Consider the following 8,496-nt stretch of genomic DNA (forward strand, 5'->3'; position numbering starts at 1 on the left):
AGTTAATAAGTACTTCAAATCTTCCAGACTTTATCTGCTTTCCATTTTATGGAAATGGAGTAACACTTTATAACACATAGTTATAAATTCTAAGTGAAATACAATTTAACTCAAACTGATAGATCCAATTTGGGATATATTTTAATGACAAGTGCTAATTACATCTAACTCCTAATAACTATACAAATTATTGTGTAGAGGAAATGTTCTGTGTGAAAGAAAGTTGCATCTTTCAACATCACTAAGAAGCCAAAACACAGGTGATATACTGTACTTTGTGATTTTATTATGTTTTTTCATTTCTTTATTCTACAAACTTCTGGAAAGCTGGAGAGGTGAGCCCCTGTCTAGCTTTGATTCTGAATTCCGCATACCTGGAATGCTACAGTCAATTAACTGCATGGGCTGCAACAGTGGCTTCAACATCTTTCTGTCACTGACTCTTTGGGTTTTTTTTCTTAAATAATCTTACATGGATAGGCTTCATTTTCTATATTTCTTACTCTGTATACATTTCCCTTTAAACACTACATCCTACTTTGATTCAACATTTTGGCCTCTACTTCAATAGTGCATAGGCAAAAGTTTTAATTTTCCTATTCTTCTCCTGGACCTTGAATTTATTGTTTATCTATTCTATTTATTTCTTGATAGGCAAACACAAAATTCAGATATTTATGGGAGTTGAAGAAAGAAGAATGCCTAATAAAAACAATTTTTGTACCTAATCTCAATACAGAAATGTATTCTAAAATATTACCTGAGAGTTCATTCTAGCAAATAACATCCAGGTCCTAAAGCTTAATCCTTAAGGACTAAAAAGGGTAACTAAGTTTCATCTAGTCACTCAATCACCATGGTTTTCTAGCGGCAACAGGAGAGACACCTGTCTCTCCCACTGGTTAGCTCTAAACTTTGCACAAATCACTGAGAAGTCCTGTAAGCCAAACATGAACTTCTGTATGAGTATGTATGAGTATTTTTATTGAAGCATATATTTGAAATAGTCTTTCTGATGTAGCCTTTTATGAAAACATATTTCTATTATCCAATGAGTTGCTAATATCTCTATAATCTCTTAAATCTTTATTTGTGTTGTAGCTCTTGCTGAAATTAATGAACCATATGAATTTCATCAGGTGGTACAACTGCAACACAACATAAAGCATAATTCTTCAGATTTCTTTCCCTTTTATAGCTTTTTGCTATATGACACCTCAGACTTTCATGTTCAACTTTTCTATTCTTCTGTCAAGTACCAAGCACTGGAATTTTGATTCTATATAGTATTTCATATTGAATAGACAAAGCCAAAAATAAGAATATTTTACTAGTAAAATATAAATCAAACAATTGCAAAATCTATTTAATTATTTAAATAATTTTGAATATTTAAAATGTAATACTCATGGTTATTTTGAGAAATGACCAAGAACATCATTTTTAACACCAAACTTGATTAATTTGATGGGAATTGTCTTGTTAACTTATAAGAGAGGAAGACACAATCAATAATTATTAATTTGACCCATGATCTACCAATTGTGTATTCAGCTATAACAAATGTTGGTAGTTATAAAATTGGTATTGGTCCAAAATGATATCAGTAAATTTTTCTACAAAAATAGGAAAGTACCAACAATCATTTACTTTATGATTTCAATAGGTTTAATATACTTTTTCTTTAACTTTGAAAAAATTCTAGCTTAACTGATTAAGTAATATAGTAACACACCTCTTTGGAAATATTTATTTCCACCCCAATTGTCACTATCAGTTATACGTTTATAGATTTGCTGAAAATTTAGCAAGAATATTTTATGTATTTCTATTTATCAATATCTCTTTAAAGTCCTTTAACTTTAAATTAAATCAAATAATGGCTTTTTCATGAATTATGAAAATTTATATGCCAAAGTTTTTCTTTGTATAATAACTTTTTACTCATATGAAATTTTGAAATGTATTTACTATTTTCACATTTAAACAAATTTAAAGATTGAATTACAGTGTATTTCATTAGTTATTTTAAAGCCTTTATATGACTTGCAATTTTATTACACCTAGGCTTCGACATTTCTACACAGTATTAGGCTAATGCAAACAAGCAAACAAGTCCACAACCCCCTGCTCCTTTGTTGGCTCCTGAAGTCTCCACACTTGAGCCAGTAACTAATAGGCTTACATGTAGCCCACATCTTACAAGCTCCCCTTTATGTTCATCATTTAATTCTGTCTTGTGTATATTTCCCCTAGAGCATGACATTTCAATTCTGTCTGATTTCTAAAGGCTTCCTTCAGCAGATGTTCCATATGGAGCTAGAAGAAGTTGCCTGGTATTTCAGTTTCTGTAACTTTAATCAAATGCTCAGTCATGTGAAGCCAGAGGGAGTTTCTGTTTGAGGTACTATTAATTTCACAAGGAGATGCTGTATGGTGCAAAAAATCTAAAATCTGATTTTCTAAAATGTTATAAAGTCAGTTGAAACAGTAAAAAATGAAAAAAGAGAAGCCTCAATTAAATACAGTTGGGAGATCAGAAGGCAGGCTCTCACGTCCTGAAGAGCACAGCCCAGCAGGAAGAAGAAAGACTCCTCTTCCTTCCTGTCAAGGACTCAGTCGATGAAAGCCATGGACTCTTTGTTTACTACAGCCCTTCCAACTTCCCTTTCCCCCTCTATAAAAGCGTTCTCCTTCCCTTGCTGTACGGGGACTTGCCGGTGACTCACCATGGTTACAGACCTCAAGCTGAAATTCTCTGCGGATCCCGAGTAAACCCATCTTTGCTGGAGAAATATCTGGCAGCCTATTTATTTGAGGTCAACATTTTAGTGGCCTGTATGGGTACCTGATAGTTCCAGGGCTGCTGAGCAAACAGGTGCAGTACCCACGTTGAGCCCAATGTTACTCACTGCTTTCTTGCAGATCCTGGGGGTTGAAGGTACATAGTTCTCCTGGATCCGAGTTCATGCCCTCTTTGCATCTGAAGCTTTCCAAGTTTTATTTGGGGTCTATTTTAAGGTTTGTCTTTCTGGTTAAGGTCTTGTTCTGTGTGCACGTATTTGTTTGGCACTTCAGCCTTATTTTGAGATCAGACTGTTTCAACATAAGCTGGCTGAAAATGTCTTCAGCTCATTTCTTCGGGAACAAGCACTGCTTCTCAGAAATGGCACACTTTTTCAGACTTCAGCCTATTCCTTTGGAAGGAGCTGTTCCCTTGAAACTGGCTTAAAGAGCCTTCAGCCTGGCTCCTCCGGGACCAAGCTCTTTCCTTAGAATTGGCTGGTATTCAGGCTTGCAGGCTGCTGAAAATTGAACTTTTTATACTGTAAGCTGTTTGAGCTGTCAGAAAATCGTTCTTTCATTCTAGGGAAAAACTTCTGAGAAAAGAGGTTCCAGTTATCTAAATATTACGACAGTGTCCCACCTACAGGGACTCCAGTTGATTTTATGTTTAAAAACCATGGCCCTGGGCTTCCCTGGTGGCGCAGTGGTTGAGAGTCCGCCTGCCGATGCAGGGGACACAGGTTCGTGCCCCGGTCCGGGAAGATCCCACATGCCGCGGAGCGGCTGGTCCCGTGAGCCATGGCCGCTGAGCCTGCGCGTCCGGAGCCTGTGCTCCGCAACGGGAGAGGCCACAGCAGTGGGAGTCCCGCGTACCACAAAAAAAAAAAAAAAAAAAAAAAGCCATGGCCCTTCCTCATGTGCATTTCTAACTAAATGGACCGACGTGACCAAAGCCAATTTAGAATTTTAAATGGCCATCATGGGGAATTTTTTGAAATCCCCAAAATTAATCTCCTTAAAACTAAATTGGATTATAATAGCTCAAAATTTTCCAGACTTTAATGGAATGTTTATTTCGACTGGTATGTTCATGCTTCCAAACATTATCAGGAGTCTAAAATTGCCTCTCTGCAAAATAAGATTTTAAGCGTACCCGAGGCAAGGAAACAAGGAAAAAGATAAAACAGCTTCCGAAACCTCAGGTTCTTCTTCTGTGGCTTCTTTGTGTCAGGCTCTATATCTAGCACCATCTTCCTCCTTCCCTACTATACCGACCTATGCCTCCTCTATACCCTCAATCCCCTCATAATAATTCTCTTGCCAGACTTTTCCTTTTCTCTGAAATGCTCTCCACTCCTGTCTCCTCTAAACTTGCCAGAACCTGTCCCTTTAAAATTAAGCCTTCTGAGAATCCAGATGCTAAACTCTTGATTTCTTATATTTCTTGGACTAAATCTGAACTGTGAGCCATAATCAAAGATTTTCCCAAAGTAACTAAAGAACCTCACAGATTTGCTGAGGAATTTAATATAGTCATTAAAACATCAACCTGGATCATCTGACTTATATCAGCTAGTTATTGGTGAGGACTAGGCCCAACAGTGATGAAATCTGCTAATTGGGAAAATCCTACAAAGTATCTAGAATTACAACCAGGAGACCAGTCTGCTAACTGACAGTATTATCAGGCTCAAGTAATCACTGGGTGACTTCACTGAACTCTTCCTAGGGCTTTTCCAAAATCTATTGATTAGAACCAAATTTAGGCTTACACACAAAAATCTGATGAACCCATTTATGATTATTACAATCGACTTCAGATTATTTTTAAAGAAAATTGTAATCTTCCTTCAGATGTTGATTCCACCAGTAGTTTTTAACTCTATGTTGATGAATGAGCTGGAACAAGACCTTTCCCTTCTAATAAAAAGGACCAGGATGAAATAAGAAACTATGTTCACTCCAGATTTAATTTGGCAAACCAGCTCTTTGTCATCACAAAGGAAGATTGCCAAAATTCTTCATCTTCAACTCCAGCAAATGAAGGCTCCTACAGAGAACCAAAACCCTCCTAGTTTCTGCTATTATTGCAGCCAGCCCGGACATTGGAAAAGAGATTGTAACAAATTTAAGTGCTTTAGACACTTTCCGCCCTCTAATCAGGCTTTTCAACATCCTCCCAATTCTCAGTGATGGGCTCCAAGAAACAACAGGGGCTCTTCCCAAGCTTCCCTGTTAGTCAGCTTGGAGAAACATTTCTTGAGATTGCCAATGAATCTCCTCCAGTCCTAATTGATACTGGAGCTGCAATCTCAGTATTCAACCCCATTACTATAAAGCAGCCCCTTCCTCGGAGTACTAAAACACTTCAAATAGTGGGATCTCTAATGAACCTCAAGAGGCTCCTGTCTCTGAACCTATTCCCTTTTGTTTAGGCTCTTTGAGAGATACTCACCCTTTTCTCCTTAATTCCTCTGTCCCTGCTCATTTATTGGGCTGAGATCTCTTAAAGAAGTATCATGCCAGAATCTCTTTCTCCCAGAAAGGGGAAATAATTCTAAAATTTGACAGTAGTCATCAAAGTAACCAATCAGGTGAATTAAGTTACTACTTGACATCTTTTATTTGTTCTGTTTCTGAAAGTACTAGAGCAGATTCTTAAAAACACTGACCATCTGTCCCTATTGAATCAGCAACTACTTTCTTTATGGGCAAAGTCTCCAACTGATGTTGGCAAAATTCATATCGTCCCTCCCGTCAAAATTCAAACAGACCCTTCAAATCCTCTTCCCCAACTTAATTAATATACTATAAGTAAAGAAGCCCTTCAAGGCATAAAATCCGGAATAGAAGATTACAAGGCTCAAGGCCGCATTATCCATGTACTACTCCTATAACACTTCCAATTTACCACTGAGAAAACCTAAGGGCCGAGGGTGGAAGTTTGTTCAGGACGTCCGAGCAGTAAACACTGATATCCCTCACCACTCTGTTGATTCTAACCCTCATACACTACTAACATCCATTCCCACCAGAAGCAAATTCTTTACTGTAACTGATTTATGCAGTGTATTCTTTAGTATTCCAGTTGATGAAGCTAGCCAATACATTTTTGCTTTCTTTGGGGAAGAAAAAGAGTTCATCTGGAGAGTAATGCCTCAGGGTTTTACTGAGAACCCTTCTTATTTCTTGCAAATCCTGAAGGCTGATCTGGATGATATAAAGTTCCCTAGAGGTTCTACTTATTTTGCAATATGTGGATGATTTTCTTCTTTACTTTCCTTCTCAAGCACCCTCACAGGAAGACAACATCCACTTGCTAAAAAACTTTTAGCCTTAAAAGGACATGTGGTCACCAAGGAAAAAATACAGTTTGCCCAAACCCAGGTTTGATATTTAGGGCCTCTGATATCAGAACAAGGGATACACCTATATCCAGATAGGCTTCATGGTGTCCTAAATTTACCAAACCCCAAAACTAAGCATCAACTCTGTGGTTTTCTCAGGCTAGTTGGTTATTGTCAAAACTGGATTCCAAATTTCCCTCTTCTGGCCATACCCAACAATAACAGCCCCAACCCAATTTTATGGGAAGAACCAGACAGCATAGCCTTCAAGGCCTTACAGGAGAGTTTGATGAACCCACCTGCCCCTGGGCATCTCAATGATCAGATTCCCTTTTTCCTTTTTTTATGTGAAATGGAAGGTAATGCTCTTGAGGTATTCACTTAAAAACACAGGGACCACTATTGACCCATAGGGTAGTATAGCCAGCAACTGGACCCTGTGGCAAGGGGATTCCCTTAGAACCATTAGGGCCCCTGAGAAAATCATTGTGGAATCCCTTTAACCATGTTTGTACCTCATGCAGTAGAAACTCTCCTGAATTCTCATCACACTCATCATTTCTCAGTCAGCTGCCTCACCTCCTGTGAAGTCCTTTTGTTAACTGCTCCTCACATAACTCTTGTATGTTTTAATAACCCTTAACCTGGCTATTTTTCTCCTCTCTGTCACTGACTGAGTCCCTCACAACTGCTTAACTCAGGCAGATCACTTCCTGACTGCTTGTGATGAACTACCGGAAACTGCTCTCAGTAACACTGACTTCTCATGGTTCACTGGTTGTTCTTATTTAAAAGGTGACAATGGCAAATATTGTGTTGACTATGCTACTGTAACTCCTTTTGATGTAGCATCTTTACCTGTGGCTAATTCAGCCCAACAAGCTGAATTATATGGTTTTACCCAGGCTTATACTTTAGCCAAGGACAAACTACTAATATTTATACTGAGAGCAGATATGCTTTTGGAGTAGCTCATTATTTTGGAATGTTGTGGAAGCAACATGGCTTCCTTACTTCCGATGGAAATAAAATTCTAAATGGCCCCTATGTGCAGAAATTACTGAAGGCAATACTTTTACCTGATATTTTGGATTATTTTTATTATTAAGATTCCAGAGTATTCTATTCTTGACTCTCTGGATGCTAAGGGAACTCACCTTGCTGTTATTTCCACAAGGCATGCTGCCCTTAAAATGACTAAGAGCAGCCCCACCTCTCTCATGGTCCAAAAGGATATTTTCCCAAAAGATAACCTAGAAAAACTTGTTTGAGAAGCCCAGCAATTGGCCTCAGATAAGGAAAAAACAAGACTGGAAATGTAACAATTGTTGGTTTGATAAAAAGAGAAAACTCTGGTTTGAACCAAATAAAAACTCAGTCCTAATGGAAACTCTAAAAAATTTCCATTCCTCACCATTGTACATCCATTAAACCATTGGTCTACTGACAAAACAGTAGTCTCCATGGATCGATATTGGCGAGGAAACATTAACAAGGCTGCAAGAAGTGCCTACCTCACTTGCCTGACTTGTCTGAAGTATGAGAAGTACAATCTGAAGTATAAGTACTGCCCCTGGACAATTTATACTGCTTAATGGACCATTTGAGGTTCAGCAAATGGATTTCACACAACTTCCACCATCTCATGGATATAACTATGTTTTAGTCATGATCTATATGTATTTTGACTGGACTGAAGCCTTCTCTTGCAGACAGACTACTATCTTTTCTGTAGCCAAAGTCTTTTTGGAAAAATTATCCCTACCAGGGGAACTCCTCACAAACTTTACAGTGATCTAGAAACTCATTTTATTGGCCAAGTACTTCAACAAATGTATGCTGTTTGGCCAGTTTTATGACACTTTTATTGTACTTATCATTCTCAATCCTCTGGCTCAGTTGAATGCACTCACAGTATTATTAAGACTCAACTGGCAAAGTTTGTAGAGACCTTCCAAATATCTTGGCCAAAAACATTGCCACTGGTCCTTTTAAATCTCAGATCCACCCATTTTGTAACTTATAAACCCTCATCCTTTGAGGTATTCGTAAGATGCCCAATGCATTTGATTCCTGCTTCTTTTGACCCGCAACTGATAAAAGGAGAGATACTCCAATATTGCAAAGTTGTAATAGCTTGTATTAAAAATAACCATTCTCGGGCTTCCCTGGTGGCACAGTGGTTGAGTCCACCTGCCGATGCAGGGGACACAGGTTCGTGCCCTGGTCTGGGAAGATCCCACATGCCGCGGAGTGGCTAGGCCCGTGAGCCATGGCCGCTGAGCCTGCGCGTCCAGAGCCTGTGCTCCGCAACGGGAGAGGCCACAGCAGTGAGAGGCCCGCGTACCGCAAAAAAAAAAAA

Source organism: Aethalodelphis obliquidens, unplaced genomic scaffold (genome assembly GCF_003676395.1).
Source record: "Aethalodelphis obliquidens isolate GAN/ISIS:26980383/991018 unplaced genomic scaffold, ASM367639v1 scaffold3, whole genome shotgun sequence".
Classification (NCBI taxonomy): Eukaryota; Metazoa; Chordata; class Mammalia; order Artiodactyla; family Delphinidae; genus Aethalodelphis; species Aethalodelphis obliquidens.